Raw genomic sequence first — 15,007 nt, 5'->3', positions numbered from 1 at the left:
AATGAATGATTAACAATGACATAATATTCATCTTTTAAGGAACACCAGTCCACATAACTATTTAAATGTCTTCTTGGTTTCGCAACTAAATGTAAATGAATCTGTACTCACCCCCATGAAATAAAATGATGTGCAAACTTGAAAAGCTTTTGAATTCTTATTATGTCGGAACACTTTGTGGACAGCAGCTTCTAGATAAGAAGGTGGGATAAGAAAGTCTAAAATGGGATAAGGACCCTTATATCCAGCTGCTTCATAAACAAAGCAAGTTCAGCCAAAGGATACTGCACCCTACTTACATTAATAATGAACTTCAGATTTAAAGTCTAATTTTAAAATTATGGTTAGAGAATGTGGAAATGCTTCTGCAGAGATTATTCTATGGTTAATAAATACAGTTCATGAAGAAGGCCTGTGGGACTTGTGTGTTTTCAAAACCTGGAGAAAACAAGTCAGAAGGGAAACTTAATGTCTTTGAGTGGAAACACAGGATGTTATTGGGTTTTTCTGTATTTGCTGAAGACAGAACAAGAATAGTTTATGCTACAGCATGCAGGGGTTCGGTTGACTACGAAGGAAGAATTTCCCAATAGAATACTAAATATCAGGATGGAATGGATTGGTTTTACACCTTTCTATCATTTAAGTGGGAACTCCTAGACCACATTGAGCCAGGCTCTTTCACTTACCATCCAGGAGAACTTGGAAAAGTTATATCATTTCATTGAGGGTCTATTTTCTTATAAAATGGGCCTAATTTGTACCTCACACTGTTACAGGAGATTGAATCTAAAGCATGTAGCACAGTTGCTGACACATTATAAGCACTCCAAAAATAGCATTAATAATAAAAATGATAGCAAATATTTATTAGTTGTTTGGTACATACCAGACATCATTCTAAGCACTTTATGGGGCATTTCATTTTGGTTTCATGGTAATCATATAAGGTAGGTGCTTTTATTTCTGTTTCATAGGTGAGAAAACTGAAGCACAGAGAGATGAAGTAATTTGACCCAAATCATAGAGCTAGTAAGTGACGAAACTCTAATACGAACCCAGGAGGTCTGTCTCCAGAGCCTGTGTTTCTAGTCACTATATGTGGAAACTCTAATGTTTATAAACATGTTTATAAACATTGGACTTTTAAAGTAAGAAATTGACACACTGTTAAAAAATTCATAGTCTAGTCGTCCCTAGCTTTCCATCATCCTTCTATTGTTTTCCCTTCCATGTTTTGGATGGTTTTATTTACTAAAATACTATAATGATAAGCAATAATTCATTTTTTATTGTTATTCATCAAAGATATATGTCACAAAGCTCCTGATCATTGTGAGGCAACAGAATTATCTGAATTGATAATTCTTGTCAAAGGCAAAGCAACTTGACAATTTTGGTTGGCTTATGAAGCTTTTTCATTGCACAGTTTACACAAGGCTTTCCGAAATACCTATAATAACAAATTGACTCTCTTCCTTCAAATATTAAGTTTGAAGAAGCTAATATTCTGTGATGAGGCATCTCTGATGCTGATACATGAATTCCCTCTACTGAAACACCATTTTAAGTATCTAGGTTCCCCCCTCCCCCCCCCCCCCGCCCCACAAATGATTTCTGTGTATGGTTATATGTGTTCTGCAGACGGACAGATATGCTACATTAGCAGTTTTCAAACGGTGTGGTCAGGAGTTTTGGATAAGTCTATTTAGGGTCCAGAATGTATTTCTAAAATATATATTCAATTATCAACTGTTACAAGTGTTTGTTTTAAGGTAGGAGCCAAAATATTGAATTGTTGGATGTAGCTAAGTATTAAAAGATTATCTGCCATTGAAAGCTAAGAGATAGACTGAAGAGATGAGGATCTGGAGTTAGACTGTCCGCTCTGTGTGTGTGTGTGTGTGTGTGTGCGCGTGCACGCACACATGCATATGCACAAAGGACGATTATGGAGAGAAACAAGCAATGGTGTGCTACTAAACCACTTTTTAGGGGAATAAAAGGCCCTAATTGGTAGCATTTGTCAATTTCCATGTTTTAAATACTCCTATCACAGCCTGTTTCAAGCTATCAACAGTTCAACAACTTTATATATTTATTTGTATTTTTAATATATTTTAAATTTAACAATTGGCTCTCTCAAGCCAGTATGAGCCTGTTCTCACAAATTTGTTTATCACCATTCTCAGGGGTAGAGCCTGGAGATGCTATTATTGAGAATGGGCATCTGACAGCTCAGGTGAAGGAGAAAGTGAAGAAAACATAATTTCTAAGATAAAGTCTAAGACTGAAGAATTACAGCCAGAAATTATTCTGAGCCAAGGAGGCCACAATGGGGAGAAATTTTGGAAGGTAGCAATCTGGTTAGCAAACAGAAAATGCAGGCCTTGGATGCAGGGGCATATCCCAGACATGACAACTGATTAGACAAGGAGGAGAAAAAGATGCTGTAGTTCAAGCAGGGCAAGGATCTGCTTACTTCAGAACAGATGTGTTTCTGTCCGACATAATGATTGTCATCACCCTTCTCCACATTTGCCTCTTGTGTACTATGCTCATCTATCTTTCTGTCCCTGAGGGAACTTCAGGCATCTTTGGCAATACTGGAAAGTATTGTTCACCAGGAATTCATAGACAAGAAGTCCAAACCTGGTGTCAACATCATCGAAGCCCAATTAGGACTAATCAAGTAATTTAAACAAGTATATTGACACTTGATAGCAATAGAAACTCTAGAAACAGACAAAATTTGGAGACCTAGATGGGTAAACAGCAGGCAGTCAGATTTGTAGAAGTCCATCAGCAGATATTAGGCTCAGAAAGATAGGTTAGGACACTGGTCCAGGGAAAGAGGTGGATATAATATGAATGGCAAAAGTTCCTAAGCTGAGCAATTATGTCAGAGACTTCTGATTATCTATCCAAAAATCCATTCTTTCCTTCTTACTTAGAACCTTTGTTTTATTTGGTTTGCACAATAAGGTACTAGGTAGTACTTTCTAGAAAGTTCTGTAAGAAGAGAACAAAGAGCTATGTGCCTCCTCTATCCTGCCTACTCCCCTCCCACCCCCCATTACCTCTTTCTTGTGCTTTTTCCTTGAAAGACAGCAATGATGGCTAGTGCTTCAACAGACAATTTGGGCCATGAAGTAACCTTGAAAATAGAAACAGTACTAACGATGTTATTCTAGAAGGAAAGACAGAATCTTGGTCCCTGACCACTGAAGCACCATCATAACATTCCTGGACTATCTACTTCTGGGTGTCTTTTATATTAGAGAAAAATAAACTTTTATCTTGTTTAAGCCACTGTTGTTCACTACTTTAGTACCAAATTAAATTCTTATCTGATATAGCCAGCCAATAAGCCAGGTACCAAGGAAAAGGAAGGAAGCAGAGATGGGGATTTTATTTCAAGAATTCTAGTACAAGGTAGAAAAGAAGGAAGAAGCATAGTTACTAGGACAAGGACATAAGATAAGAGCCAAACTAGCAATACTACTTGAAGCCTACTTCTCTGAAAGAGCTACTTAAACCCAAATTCTAAAGTCACCCACCAGCATTGCCTTTTGCCAATAAGTCAAAAGCAGGGTAGCAGATGGTCTAGAGAGAGCAGTCAAGTGCCTGGTGGCTGTGAACAGAGAGGGGCCACCTCAGGGAAGGGGGCCAAGTAGGTCATTATTCTAAAGAGTGAACTGCATTGGTAGTGAAGATTTCAGAGACATATAGAAGATTTCAAGGCATGCAAAGGTTTCATGAGAAACTGTAGTTCCCATCTAGAAGATCAACTACATTTGGCTTCTCACAGTCTGGTGATCAAACTCTCTAGGCTATCCCTGATCTGACACTACAATCCCCACCCACCAGCATGTCAGACCCAGATGTCAAGATGCCTGAAGATGGGGAGGAGAGGAGAAAGTGGAAATTCAGTTTGCAGGACAGAGATGGAGCTAGAGACAAATAAAGGATTTAAATGAAGGGCTTGAGTGCAGGAGAAAGAGAATAATGAAGTGGTGCCTGCCATTAATTCTGATGAAAATTAGGAGAGTATGATTGTGTTTATCTGGAGAAATGAAAGAGAAAAGCAGTAAAAACCAGAAGTTTAGACTCACACGTTATCTTTTCAGTGCTTTGGTGTGCTATAGAATCTTATCTGACAAGGGATGATCCAAATGTCTAAAACTGATTCTTTTCTGCCTCCTTTACGATAACCAAAGTGCAATGCAAGAATATTAGTGCACTGGTGTCTGGCTTCCTCTCTACAATGACATCCAAAATGCTGTCACCAAGAGACTTCCTATTTACCAAATTCAATTGACGTTGTTCATTCCTTATCTATGGCCTCCTCTGACACCACCTTCTTTTGGAGAAGGCTCAGCTCCTCTGTGCCATCATTCAGAGTTCTCATCCAAGCTCTCCGATCACCTCCTACCCATCTCACACTGGACACATCTTCCCTCTCCTGCCTCTGATGGTTGGTGTCCCCAGTGTTCTGGGCTCAGTCTTTTCACTTTTCAGTTTATAATCTATTTCTAGAATCCTCTCTCATGCAAGGTTTTTGTTAGCTCTCTGTATCCCAACTCCAGTATCTATATTTTCAGCTCATACCTTGTTCCTTGGCTGTAGACTTCTAGATCCTAAATCTATATTATATGTCCTACAAATAGCTCCAACCCCACGAGTTCAAAATGAGAACTCGCCAACAACTTTGAAAGCCTTTGGAGTACAGGGCTGTCTCATGCATTTTCTTATAGCTTCAGTACATGGAAGTATTCAGTAAATGTTGTCAAATGACAACATGGCTGGATATTTTCAACAAACACATTTAAATGTCATTAATGTATGTATGTATGTATGTATGTATGTATGTATAAATATGGAATGCTTCACGAATTTGCTTCACATCCTTGTGCAGGGGCCATATTGGTCTTCTTTGTATCTTTCCAACTTTAGTATATATGCTGTGAAGCAAGCAGTAAATATTTATTTATTTAACATGTTACTAAAATGTAATTGACATACAAAAAATTGCACACATTTAAATTGTACAATTTGATGTTTTGCCGTATGTACACTTGTTGAATGTTCACTGCAACCAAGACAGGGAGCATAGTCATACCCCCAGAAATTCCCTCTTTGTGCCCCTTTGTGATCCATCCCTCATGTCCTCCCTGCCTCCCACCCCCCACTGCCAGGCAACCACTGATCCAATTTCTGTCACTATAGCCTAGTTCCCATTTTCTATAATTTTATATAAATGAACTCATATATTATGCACTCTCTTTTGGAGACTGGTTCCTTTTATTCATCATAATTATTTTAATTACTCATATTACTTCATGTATCAATAGTACATTCATTTTTATTGCTGAATGGTATTTTATTATATCCGTATACCACAATTTGTTTATTCATTCATCTATTGATGGACCTTTCTTTGTGTTGTTTCCAGTTTTTAGCAATTACAAATAAAGTTGCTATGAACATTTGTGGAAAAGTCTTTGTGTGGACATATGCTTTCCTCTCGAATAAATGAATAAGAACAGAATGACTAGATTATATGGTAGGTATATATTTAACTTTATAAGAAATTGCCAAACTTTCCCCAAAGTTTTGTACTATTTTGCATTCCCATTAGGGGTCTGTTCTAATTCCTCTACATCCTCAACAACATTGATGTGGTCAATAGTTTTAATTTTAGGCATTCTAACGGATGCAAAGTGGTGTCTTACTGTGGTTTTAATTTGCATTTTCCTATTGACTAATACTGTTGAACATCTTTTCATGTGCTTACCTACCATTCCTATATCTTCTTTGGTGAAGTGTCTATTAATTTTCTTTGCCCATTCTTAAAATGTGTTATTTTGAGAGCTATTTTTATAGTTGACCCTTGAGCAACGTTGGGGTTAAGGGCAATAACTCCCCCACATAGCTGAAAATCTGCTTAGAACTTTTGACTCCCCCAAAACTTAACTACTAATAGCCTACTGTTAACTGGAAGCCTTACCAATAACCTAATCAGTCAATTTAACACATATTTTGTATAAGTATAATATAAGCTAGAGAAAAGAAAATATTATTAAGAAAATATTAAGGAAGGGAAATACATTATAGTATGATATTGTATTTATAAAAAAAAGTCCATATATAAAGTAGGCCACGGTAGTTCAAATTCATGTTGTCCAAGGATCAACTGTATATTCTGAATACATTTTTTTTACCAGATATATATGAGTTGCAAATATTATTTCCCAGTCTATGGCTTGTCTGTTCACACTTTTAACTGTCTTTTGAAGAACAGAAGTTTTTAATTTTAGTGACGTTCAAATTATTCTTTTATAGATTGTGCTTTTGATATAATTTCCAAGAAATCTTTGCCTAACCAAAGGTCACAAATATTTTCTCCTCTATTTTCTTCCAGAAATTGTATAATTTTAGCTTTTAGGTCTATGATCCATTTTGAGTTAATTTTCATATATGATGGAAGGTATGGATTCAAGTTCATTGTGATGCAAGAGGGTATTTAATTTGTTGAAACACATATAAATTTAAACAAATTATAAGAGAGCCTTTTCTTGTGAATCAGTGGACATTTTTACTTTAAAATTCTGTAATCAAGGACAATATGCTAACAGCTCAAACTAACTGTATGCCTAATTTTTAAAAACATATTCTTTATTGTCTTTTCAAGGTGTCTTATTAACTTTTTTATTTGTATAGTAAAGGAATAAATCAACATTGTTTGTATCTTGTGTTCCATTGGCTTATTACCAAGTGTGAGTTCTATAAGTCTGCTTTGATTTAGATAGCTCATGGGCCTTGCAGGTAGGAGAGAAATAATAGGAAACAGGGTCGGTATGAAATGGGGATGAATATATCTAATTGGTACCTCATTAAAATGCTAAAAACCCTTAACTTCCATATTAGAGAAACTCAAGAGTTATTGCATGAAGCATCTTTTCTGTGTGGATTTTGACCCATGCAAGAATTGAATACTTTAACAGTGTGTGTATGTCCGTGTGTTTTAGTAGGAGGCAGGAAGAAGATGGCTGATTATAGATGTTACTTCAGTTCAGTAGAGAGACAAGTCCTGGGATAGACCCATCTTTCCCCTTTGGTGTGGCTTACCAGAGCTTAATAAAATATATCTGAAATATTTGAAATGGTCTTTGAAGTCCTAAAGCCAAATGCCAGGGCTCAATAAGTCACTGGAAGAGGTATGTATATCTTTGGGTTGCCATTTAGGCTAGGTGGTGGACATATGTGGATAGGTGTGTTGCTTTCAGCATCCATTCTCCACTTACCTCATTCTTCATAGCCCCCATATCTTTAGTAAGTCAGATCGTTTTATAAAAGCTGATCCCACTTCTAACTTCAGGTGTAAAGCATTGATATGTTAGCTTTATGAATGCCCCTGGCCCTTGAGATTTGTTCATGGATGGGAATGTGACATGAGTTGACTCAATGAGAGTGAATCTCAAGACTTGTACAGAAACTATCAGAAGTTTTTTCTCTACCCCTCTAAGCACTTGATAATAAAATGGTAAGAGCTGAGAGGATAGGTTCTGTCTGAAACCTAGAAATGAAGCCAACACTGTAGATGGCAGAAGGAATAGACAATGAGAAAAGTCCTTGGTGATATAATTGGGTGGCTAGATCAAACTTCACTTGACTACTTCAAGACTGCTCAACTGTGAAGGCAGTAAGTTTCCTTTTTCTTTTATGCCTGTCACTGAATGAAAGGTAAGATACAATTGGGTATATTAAGTTTGCAAGGAACTGAGATCTGTTAGGGTTTCTTCAGGTTTATTGGGATATAGCACAAAACCCTAGCAGGCCTCTCGAAAAATTGAAAATTGGTTCAAGAAACAGTTGAGATTTAGCAAATCTGGTTTTTTAAAAAATCTTCTCAGAAGTTAGAATCTAACTCTATTCAAGTGCTCTATTATACTAGTGATTTAGCTGCTTTCTGCTACAAATACTACCAGTTACCTGACTCTGTCTCACATTCAAATTTTAGTTCAGTCAGTCAGTTACAATTTCAAAATCTCTGTCAAACATCACTGGCAAATGTACAGATACTTGGCTTAATCAACCCAAGATGGAGTGTTAAAAAGCATGCCAACAAGGGGGTAAGGGAATCTTCCACAGTAAACTGTGGGTATGGAAGTTATGCTGAGCTTTCTCAGAAAGGAGTCTGTTAGGCACCATGAATGTGCTGTCCAAGACTATGCTTTCTGGAATCCCTAAACTTATGATGGGTAGTGTGAGAGCTGAAGGAGCTGGGAAGCTGAGAGTTGGCAGAGATCTGATCACGTGTCTATGGGGACTTCTGGAATGGTCCTGTTGGCAAGTCCTGTGTAATCATATAATAAAAATGTTAAAATGTGATTTTGACAAAAATCATATGGGAATGTAAACGCCAAGGTGATGAGGGTGGGCCCCCTACAGTGTCTCCTACGACTGTATCAACCAGCTTCCCTGCCCTTGGCTTCTGGCTGGATCAGTTAAAAGGGAGCCCTAGTGAAAGATACGAGAGATGGAAGAGAGTCATGGTAGGCTGTTTTTTTCCCTGGCTCTTATGCTATGGGATTGCCCCAAGCTGGCTATGTTTCTTGACTGAAGGTCACTGATCTGCATTCTGGAGATCACAACTCCTCAATTCACTCTCATTGAGTCAACTCATGTCACATTCCCATCCGTGAACAAATCTCAAGATCCAGGGGCATTAATAAAGCTAACATATCAATGCTTTACACCTGAAGTTAGAAGTGGGCTCAGCTTTTATAAAAGGTGACTTTTTCCACGTGATTCTCTCCTTCTATGTTCCAGTAACCTCTTCTTGCCCTCTGCTGTTACCAGCTCTGGTCCGGCACTATCTCTTTTGGTTTCCCTATATCCTGATCACATCCTTATAAATAGTCCCCTTCTAAATAAATCTCAGTTTTTACCTACTTTGTGGCTTGTCTATTCTTTTTTCCTAACAGTGACTTTTGCTAGCAGAAGTTTTTGTTCTTGGTGAAGTAGAATTTATCATTTTTCATAATCCATGATCGCTTTTGTATCCTGCCTAAAAAATATGTTGCCTATCCCCAAGTCATGAAACTGTTTTCCTAGGTTCTCTTCTAAAAGCACTATGATTTTGATTTTTATTATGGATTTGGCAGATCCATGGCAAATTAATAGTTGTGTACAGTGTGAGCTAGGGTTCAATTTTTTTTCCATATGGATAATCCACTTATTTCAATGCCATTTGTTGAAAGACTCCTATCACCATTGAATTATTTTCATTCATAGGGTTGGACTTATGTCTATCATTTTGTTATTCATTTTCTGTTTGTTACTGCTGTTGATTTGTTCCTCTGTTTATCCTTTTATGCCTTCTTCTGGATCAACTGAATATATTTTAGAATTTCTATTTAATCTATCTATTGTCTGTTTAGCTATACCTGTTCCCATTATATGTTTCAACTAATTCCTACAGGAATTATAATATCTATCCTTAATGTTCTATGGCCTTTTAGAATTATTCTTTACTATTTTATATAAAATTACCCAGCTGTTTACCATTTCCAGTGTTCTTTATTCCTTCCTGAAGATTCATATTTCCATCTAGTATCATTTTGTACAGCCTGAAGAATGTTCTTTGTAATTCTTGTAGTACTGGACTTCTGATGATGAATCCTTTTAGTTTCTTTTTCTTAAATCTGAAAATGTTTCTATTTCATCTTCATTCTTCAAGGATATTTTCACTGGATGTAATTTTTTTTTTCTTTCAGCACCACCTTAAATATGTCACTGCACTGTATTCTAGCCTTTGTTGTTTCAGATATGAAGTTAACAATAACCAAGAGGAAATGCATTTTTCTCAGACTGCTTTCAAGACTTGTTCTTTATTTTTGTTTTTTAGCAGTTTGATTATCATGTGCTAGGTAAGGGCTTTTTCATATTGATTTTGCTAGGGGTTTCCTGAGCTGCTGCAATCTGTCAATTTATGAATTTTACCAAATTTGGAAAAATTTTGACCATGATTTCTTTCAGTGTTCTTTTCTGCTTCATTCTCTACCATTCTCCTGGTACTGTAATTATAAATTTGTTAGATGTTTTGATATGTTTTGATATTGTCTTTCAGGTCTCTGAGTTTCTGTCCATTAATTTTTCCTTTCCTTTCCTTTCCTTTCCTTTCCTTTCCTTTCCTTTCCTTTCCTACCTCTTTTCTTCCTTCCTTCCTTCCTTTCTTCCTTCCTTCCTTCCTTCCTTCCTTCCTTCCTTCCTTCCTTCCTTCCTTCCTTGTCTATTCTTTAGAGTGAGTAATTCTATTGAGTTCACTGATTCTTTCCTCTGTCATTTCCATTCTGCTCCATCCAGTGAATGCTTTATTTCAAGTATTTTACTTTTCAGTTTTAGAATTTCTATTGTTTGACTTTTTTTATACTTTTTATTTTTCTCCTGAGAAAAATTTTAATTTTTAATTTTTCCTGAGATTTTTTATCTTGCATGTATTTTGAGCAATTTCTTCTACCTCATTGACCATCCTTTAATAGCTGCTTTAATACTCTTGTCTCAGGGTGCCTGGGTGGCTCAGTGGGTTAAGCATCTGACTCCTGATTTCAGCTCAGTTCATGATCTCAGGGTCATGAGATCAAGTCTGGCATTGTGCTCTGAGCTGGGTGTGGAGACTGCTTAAAATTCTCTCTCTCTCTGTCTCCCTCTGCCCCTCCCCCTGCTCATGTGCACTCTCTCCCTCTCTCTAAAAAATGCTCTTGTCTCCTAATTTTAATATCTGAATAATTTGGGGTTTGATATGCATTGAATGTTGTTTCTCTTGAGTCTGGGTCACAATTTCCTGGTTTTTATTTGTTGGGTATTTCAAACTATATCTCAGGCAATGTGATTATTATTATTATGTGGAGCCTGGATTGTATTAAATTTCTCTGAAGAAATTTTTTGTTTTATCTCAGTTGATAAATATAGATAGATTCTATTGCCCTGAAAAATCCATTAGACAAAGAGTTGCAAGTGTTTCAGTTAGAAGCCATTGAGTAGCATGCATGGCAGTAGGCAGTGCCAAGATGCCAAGATGATTTGGGTGCGGTTCCCATGGTGTACTGGTATTAGTCAGGATTCTCCAATTTATCTCAATTTTGGTTGCTTTATCAGGCAATTGACTTGCTTAGGTTCATACTTCAAACCCTGTTTCTTAGGTGAGCACTCAAATCTCAGTTCAGTTCTCTTATCATTATCTAGACTTGAGGGGTCCAGCAGAGATTTGTGAAGAGTTATTTGGAGCTCTAAGTACTTTCTGGGAGAATTCTCTCCGTTTCTTACAGCTGTATTTCCTCACACGACGTCTTCCAGTTCTCCAAGACGGAATAACTGGTTTCCTTTCAGAGTTCTAGCTCCTCTGCATGATGCCAACTGCAGCTTATCCCTGAGCTAAAAGTTACAAAAACGGAAATTCACCTTAGTTCATCCTCTTCTTCCAAACTTCTACTTCTTTCCAAAATCTACCTTCTTTCTTTAACTCTCTTAGACTTGAGATTATTCTCTTATTGTATTATTCCTGGACTTCGTAGTTATCATCTGTGGTCTGAGAGGAGTTTGTTCAGCTATTTCTAGAAGCTGAACCACTTAATTCTGTGAATGCTTGGAGTGTGTTCTTTCCTAGGACTGGCAGTTTCTGGGTTCATGCTACAATAAATGGGCCACTGTGAAATTCACCTATCTAATAATGTTTTGCATATTCTATCTTGATCTTCTTAGTTGTTTTCTCTCAAAAGCTGTTCAAGTTTTCTGTTATCATTGCATTGAGTAGAGATATTTTCATTCTCCAAGGGGTACTTCCCAGTTTGTATTGTTATGGGCATCCTATTTATGGCTTTAAGAGAATGCTATTCATTACTTCTTACATCTGAATTCTCTCAAAGGATGCTATTCTACTTTGCTCCCTGAAATCTTGGGTCTTTTCTCTTTTACATTTCTTTTGAGCATTATTTGCCTTTCAAGGACTAGCAATGACTAAAGCAAACTACACTGTTTTATCCTCCCATATTTATAAGTGGTTAGACTCAGACTCAGGCACATCTTCCCTTCTATACTGTGTAGATGAAATCTGTGTAGATTTTTTTCCCTTTATATCTTTCTGGTCTGATTACTAAGGTCCCATTTCTTCCAAGAAAATCTCTTTCTTCTTCCAGCTTAATCAACCAGTATTTCTTTATTTTTGTTCTCCCCTGCTGCTCCTATTCTGGAAGTAAGTCAAAAGCATATCTAATATCTTTTATTTTCATAAAAGAAATACATGTGTATATATCAAATAATATTGCAAAGTTTTAACAAACACCAGCTGTTCCTTGCCTACCTGTTTCCCTAGCTCTCTACAAGATCTCCTCCCCAGAGGCAATACTTTCAGCTGTTTTATCTGTTTCTTCTGGCATTGTTCTCAATGTTTCTAAATAATATGCTTAGACTATTACAGACTGTTATTTATTGATTCTTTCACACTGTATGTACTACTGTTGTAGCTTGGGTGCACCCAGAGCCAACCCTGAATCAAGGACTTGAATAAAACTGTTTGCTTAGGAGGTAGTCCTTAGAAGTGCAAGTAGGACTACGGGGAAATGAGAGAGGGAAGGGAAGAAAGCCTCATAAAGAGCGTGTTTCAAGCATATTGCCACTGTGGACAGCTGCAGTGTCCTGCGGTCCTATGGATGAAGTCTGAGAGGTAGTGTAGAATGTGCCTTGGATTATCCCTGAGAAGTAAGGGACAACCAACTCCTGTCAGTCAGTGGTTGAGGGTGCTTTCAGGATCCACTCTCTGTCTGGCACTTTCAGCTGCCCTGTGTACCGGTCAAGTAGATTCTATTGCCCTGAAAAATCCATTAGACAGAGTTGCAAGTGTTTCAGTTAGAAGCCACTGAGTAGCATGCATGGCAGTAGGCAGTGCCAAGATGCCAAGATGATTTGGGTGGGGTTCCCATGGTATACTGGTATTAGTCACGATTCTCCAGAGAAGCATAATCAATAGGACTGGCGTTAGGAGTATCACCTGAGAATTTGTTAAAATGCAGATTCTCAAGTCCCACCCAGATGTACCGAATCAGAATCTTCGGGGTTTGGGTCTGAGATTCTGTGTTTTAACAAGTTCTCTAGGTAATTCTTATGCGGGTTAAAGTTTGGGAAGCACTGGCCTATAATTTATAGAATCTCTTGACTGGCTAAGCTAACAGGAGTTGAACATAGGTGAGAAAGAACAAAGGTAAATAAGTGCATATGTCTGATGCCCCTAATTAAACCTCTTGGAAAATGGAGCCAAACAGGGAGTTCAAAATCAGTTAGGGACCATTCTTATCTCGGCCTGCTTTTAACATCAATATCATCTATAATAAGAGAATGGTAATAATGTTGGAGAACTTCCTGAGCTGTTGTGCAAATCAAACCAGAAGGTAAATGTGATGGTTCCTTGCTCCCAAATGTCAATAACTGTTTCTAATAACATGACTCTTTTAAGTCACTGGAGTCCAATTTATTAAATTTCCACTTTAGTGAACTGCAATAGCATGTGGCCATTCCCCCCAAATGCTAACTTTAAATCAGTAAAAATGCCACTGTCATTGCTACTGTAGATTTTAATATTTGAAAATATTTATTAGTCTCTTAGCCATGTTTTTCTATTTATACATAGTTAAAGAATGCGTTCTTACACTATACTTTCTACAAGTTGCTCTTAGAAGGGGCAGACTTTTGTTTTGTTCTTTCTCTACAAGGATGGAATTTTTGTAACCTTTTCTCTTGGTGACTATTCATTGTCCATCAGGATAAAATAGCTTTGCCCTTCCAATAATTTCTATTTTATGATAACATGCTTGGACAATTTCAGTACACTTTAGAGGTACGAATGGGTCTATTTAAGTGCTATTATTTTTTTTAATTGCTATTTTTTGCTGCAGACTCATTAACAATTCAAAACTTGAATTAGAAGTAACCTAAAAATGTCTTACTTTATGTCAATGAAGTCTATTAGATACAAATGATACCCATTTTTGCAACACTCAATGAAGAACATAATCATACCTAAGGAAAATCTGTTCTCAGACTTCCTAGAAAATAAACTGAACCAAGGGGACTAAATAAAAATGTAATTTTAATATTACATGAACATGACAGAATAGGAGAAATAGAAGGGTCAAAATGCTGAACCTGTTTTTAAATAATCAAGGTTATCCTGGAAGATTTTACTTTAATTATACATCAGAGAGGATGTTTTTAGAGAACTCAAATAAATACTCATTATTCAACTTGAACTTAAGAAGGCATTGAAAAAATCTTCATAAATTCAGTAAAGTCATCAGACTTCTGCTAAATCCTAGAAGTTCATTTATACTTTTTTTTGGTTTTACTATAATATTTTTGTCTATAATTAAATGAGAGCATATACATATGAAAGTACCTGGCATATGAGTTAGCATGTATACACATAATCAATGTTAGTGTCCTCTCTTTCTCTGTTATAGCATAAACCTAAAGAGACTTAACTAAATTTCTGGTCAGACATTTATCTAGGCTTTCTCTGGCCATTTTTAACACAGCAAGTAAATATACTTAGAAAATGAAATTAAAACTCTGGGGAAAATTAGAGCTATAGGAAGATTTCTAAGTGTGAGTAAGTGCTTAAAATATTATATAATCACACTCATTAATAGTAAACATTTTAACTTGAGTGTAGTTGTGTGTATGTTGTTTATGCTTGTGTTTTTAACTACTATTTTCAGGCATTACAAATTCACACATGGAATCCAATTCAGAGGGAAGCTAGGAACCTCACATGACAGATGATCAAGTCTAAAGGAATTCATATTTAAAATCAAAGTAAAAGAACTTCTTTAACTATTTTTAGGTCATTGGCAGGAACTCTCAACCAAAAGAATATTATTGAAATGACTAATTATGAATTATGAACACTTTGCTTCTTACAATTAAAATTTTTAGACCCATACAAAAGACT

The 15,007-nt window shown here is 36.6% G+C and overlaps 1 long non-coding RNA gene and 1 other non-coding gene across 3 annotated transcripts in view; one reads left to right on the top strand and one right to left on the bottom strand.

The window, feature by feature from the left end:
• Positions 1 to 15,007, top strand: part of LOC147578617 (uncharacterized) — a 182,115-nt gene that overhangs the window by 8,570 nt on the left and 158,538 nt on the right. The gene's annotated exons all lie outside the window — the stretch shown is intronic.
• LOC112849057 (U6 spliceosomal RNA) lies at positions 4,874 to 4,979 on the bottom strand. Its single transcript, XR_003222506.1, has one exon. It is a non-coding gene; the product is annotated as a U6 spliceosomal RNA (small nuclear RNA).

This window comes from Puma concolor, chromosome C1 (genome assembly GCF_028749965.1).
Source record: "Puma concolor isolate L17-30 chromosome C1, mPumCon1.1.hap2, whole genome shotgun sequence".
NCBI classification, from domain to species: Eukaryota; Metazoa; Chordata; class Mammalia; order Carnivora; family Felidae; genus Puma; species Puma concolor.
This window is presented reverse-complemented; position numbering and strand designations above follow the sequence as displayed.